The sequence below is a fragment of the Nicotiana tabacum genome, chromosome 16, assembly GCF_000715075.1.
Source record: "Nicotiana tabacum cultivar K326 chromosome 16, ASM71507v2, whole genome shotgun sequence".
NCBI lineage: Eukaryota > Viridiplantae > Streptophyta > Magnoliopsida > Solanales > Solanaceae > Nicotiana > Nicotiana tabacum.
In genome coordinates this window covers 111,221,879-111,226,765 of record NC_134095.1, presented here as the reverse complement: position 1 = coordinate 111,226,765, position 4,887 = coordinate 111,221,879, and positions in this window count along the sequence as shown.

Here is a 4,887-nt window from a genome sequence, read left to right as displayed (position 1 = left end):
GGGAATGCGATCTTGGCCGTTGATCATTCTGAGATCAATAGCCCAGATCAGACCAGATCCAAACGACGTCGTTTGGATGCTCTTGAGGTCAGCTGGTCTGGACCGGGGCAAGCACATGCTTTGGGCTCGATTTGGGCCTCAGATTTTTAATGGGAATAAACCCAAACCTGATTTCAGGCCAATTTTGCACTCTTTTTCTTTTATTTTTCATTTTTAAAACAAAAACCTAATTAAACAAAATTAAAATCCATTAATTAAACACTTAATACAATTGTTCACGCATATTAAAATGTTAAAAGTAGGTAAAATTAAACAAGGCAACAATCAGGACAAAATGCATATTTTATGATTTTCCATTTAATAACCGGATTACGGTTCAAACTACGCATGACAACATTTTTTGTATTTTGTTTTAATAAAAATAAAATGGGCAAAAATCATAAATAATTAACAACATACCACGTAAAAATCCAAAAATTGTACAGCAAGACCAATTGCTATTATTTTTATTTCTTTTGGAGTGATTGTCGCGTAAAACAAAAATCACGTGCTCACACTCCCCGATAGCATGTCCCCTCCTAGCTTTACTTTGTATTATCTTGTTATTGTTTTCTTGCACTTGTATATATATTTGTACAAGTTAATTGTGGTAGGTCCTGTCTAGCCTCGTCACTACTTCGCCGGGGTTAGGCCAGGCACATACCAGCACATGGGGTCGGTTGTGCTGATGCTACACTCTATGCATTTTTGTGCACAGATCAGGGAGCAGCTTACGGACCACAGCAGTAGGACTTCTGGGAGCTATCTTCAGTCCAGGGACTCTCGAGGTAGCCTAGCTGGCGTTCGCAGGCCGAAGTCCTTTTCCATGTTATTCGTTTGTTCATCTTGTATCAGACAAACATGATGTATTTCCTTTCAGACATTGTTTGTAGTATTCTGTAGTAGTCCGTGAGTTAGTGACACTAGACCTTGGGTAGTGATGTGTATTAACCTTCCGCACTTTTGGTTTTCAGTTGCTTTAGATTTAAAGTCTTCCGCTTAAATTTTGTGTCGTTTATTATATTGTTTTAAAGAAAGCAGGAAAGGTGTTTTAAATATTTGGCTTACCTAGCTCCTATAGTAGGCGCCATCACGATACCGGATTGTGGGAAATCCGGGTCGTTATATATATATATATATATATATATATATATATATATATATATATATATAAGCTATATTCGATATAATATTAGCTAATGCACTAATACTTAGTGCATAGTATAGTATAGTATATATATACTAAGTGTATTATATATACTAAGTGTATATATAGAGAGAGAGACTATATACTATATTATACTATATATATCGAATATACCTTGATGTATAATAAACTATACTATATATATAGTATAGTGTATCATATAATACACTTAGTATATATATACTATACTATACTATACACTAAGTATTAGAACATGAAGCGCTCGGAACACATGGACGGGTTCTTTTAGGTATTGATATACTTGTAAATTGATTTATCGACTTATTAACAATAAATTAAAACGTCTTGACTTATATCAATTAATATATATATATAAGCTATATTCGATATAATATTAGCTAATGCACTAATACTTAGTGCATAGTATAGTATAGTATAGTATAGTATATATATACTAAGTGTATTATATATACTAAGTGTATAGTATAGTGTATTATATAATACACTATACTATATATATAGTATAGTGTATTATATATCAAGGTATATTCGATATATATAGTATAATATAGTATATAGTATATATATATATATAAGATCATCTTATATACTATATACTATATATATATATATAAAAGCTATATTTGATATAATATTAGCTAATGCATTAATACTTAGTGCATTATATATATATATACCTCAAATTGAATTAAAATCCTAAATTTATACTACATATGTACATAATTTTAAATTGAATTAAAAGTAATTTAATTTTTTTTAGAAACTGCGACCAACTTTGGTCGCTATTTTGGTCAAAAAGTCAACTTATTTAGCTACCAAATTAGCGACCAACGTTGGTCGCTATTTTTAATTCCAGTGTCAAAACCGGGTTTCCCCTCCCATCCTTTCAAAAAATTTCCCCAAAATCTCTTTTTTCTCTCTCACACTCAAGCCCCCCCCCCCTCCTCCGACTCCCAGCAGCAGCGACGCCACCCATGCCACCGATGGCAGTAGCTCCACCGCCGGCGACCTCCATTCCCAAGGTAGGTTTCTCTCTCCTTTCTTTGTTTTTTTCGAAATACAATGATTTTGTTTAATTTCTCCATGTTAGGGTTCAAAGTTATATATTATTTGTTCAATCATGTTAGGGTTCAAAGTTAATTTCTCCATGTTAGGGTTCAAAGTTAGCTCAACCTTGTTAGAGTTCAAAGTTATATATTATTTGCAATTTTTAGTGTTCTTATTAATACATTTAGTCCAAAATATTTAGTTGTACCTACTAATTTGGGGAAGAAATTGTTTGAAGAGAAGAAACCCTAAGAGTTGCACCTTTAGGATTATGTATTGGAATTTTAGTTTATAAATTGAATCTTTAATTTATGACTTGAACTTTGTAGATATGAATTGAACCTTTAGGATATGAATTGAAATTTTGGTTTATGTATTTGAATTTTAGCTTATAAATTGAAATTTTAGGATTTGACTTGAACTTTTGTGCATATGAGTTGAACCTTTAGGATATGAATTGAAATTTTTGTTTATGTATTTGAATTTTAGTTTATAAATTGAAATTTTAGGATATGACTTGAACTTTTGTGGATATGAGTTGAATCTTTAGGATATCAATTGAAATTCTGGTTTATGTATTGGAATTTTAGTTTATAAATTGAAATTTTAGGATATGACTTGAACTTTTATGGATATGAGTTGAACCTTTAGGATATGAATTGAAATTTTGGTTTATGTATTGGAATTTTAGTTTATAAATTGAAATTTTAGGATATGAGTTGAACATTTAGGATATGAATTGAAATTTTTGTTTATGTATTGAAATTTTAGTTTATAAATTGAAATTTTAGGATTTGACTTGAACTTTTGTGGATATGAGTTGAACCTTTAGGATATGAATTGAAATTTTGGTTTATGTATTTGAATTTTAGTTTATAAATTGAAATTTTAGGATTTGACTTGAACTTTTGAGGATATGAGTTGAACCTTTAGGATATGAATTGAAATTTGGTTTATGTATTGGAATTTTAGTTTATAATTGAAATTTTAGGATATGACTTGAACTTTTGTGGATATGAGTTGAACCTTTAGGATATGAATTGAAATTTTAGTTTATAAATTAAAATTTTAGGATTTGACTTGAACTTTTGTGGATATGAGTTGAACCTTTAGGATATGAATTGAAATTTTGGTTTATGTATTTGAATTTTAGCTTATAAATTGAAATTTTAGGATTTGACTTGAACTTTTGTGGATATGAGTTGAACCTTTAGGATATGAATTGAAATTTTGGTTTATGTATTGGAATTTTAGTTTTTAAATTGAAATTTTAGGATATGACTTGAACTTTTGTGGATATGAGTTGAACCTTTAGGATATGAATTGAAATTTTGGTTTATGTATTGGAATTTGTTTTATAAATTAAAATTTTAGGATATGACTTGAACTTTTGTGGATATGAGTTGAACCTTTAGGATATGAATTGAAATTTTGGTTTATGTATTGGAATTTTAGTTTATAAATTGAAATTTTTGGATATGACTTGAACTTTTGTGGATATAAGTTGTACCTTTAGGATATGAATTGACATTTTGGTTTGTGTATTGGAATTTTAGTTTATAAATTGTAATTTTGGGATATGACTTGAACTTTTGTGGATATGAGTTGAACCTTTAGGATATGAATTGAAATTTTAGTTTATGTATTGGAATTTTAGATTGCGGGAGGATTTTGTAGAAGGAGTTGATGAATTTATTATACATGTAATGGAACATCCACCAAGAATAACTAAGACACGGTACCCGATAGAGTGTGCCTTTAATTGTTGTTCTTATTAGCGACAATGATGATAAGAAGGCAATGACATGTGTTTCAAATAGTGATGGTGTAGGTAGGAATTTAACATTTCCTAAGTAGATAAAAGAGGTTATAGAGGGATTCTCTTCTTCATTTTTCAAGAGAAAAAAGAAGTTTAATTGAGAGTGACAAGGTTGTTGGTGATGGAATGTTTTACCGTTGGTCGTGGCAGTTCCCATAAAATGGGGATCATAAGACTCTATGATGACGAAGACGAAAGGAAGTTTTATTCTCAACTTTCTTCCAAGTCTGATCCGTAAAAGCTTAATGGAATTGGTGATATATTTTCGGATTCAGAAAATGATTTGAGTGACAAAAGTATGGAAATGCTAATAAAACGAATTAAAGGTAAAATATTTTCTTGGAAGAGTAGGATGCTTCACGTTCATGCAGAGTTCAGCATCCTTCTCTACCAAGAAAAATGTTTTACCTTTAATTCTTTTTAATAGCATTTCCATACTTTTGTCAGTCAAACCATTGTCTGAATCGGAAGAAATATCACCAATCCCATTAAGCTTGTACGTATCAGACTTGGAAGAAAGTTGAGAACAAAATTTCTTTTCGTCTTTGTCATCATAGAGTCTTATGATCCTCATTTTATGGGAACTGCCACGACCAACGGAAAATATTCCATCACTATCAACCTTGCTTTTCATTAAGTATTTTGATTTACTTTTATATAAATTTTGAAATACTAATTCAATATAATTTATCTTATAGGTTCACTTCACAGCTGATGTGGGGGAATTCATACGCAGTCAACCACCTAATGAGTCGGAAAAGGCAATCCAACTTTCGGACGAGGATGCTGAAAG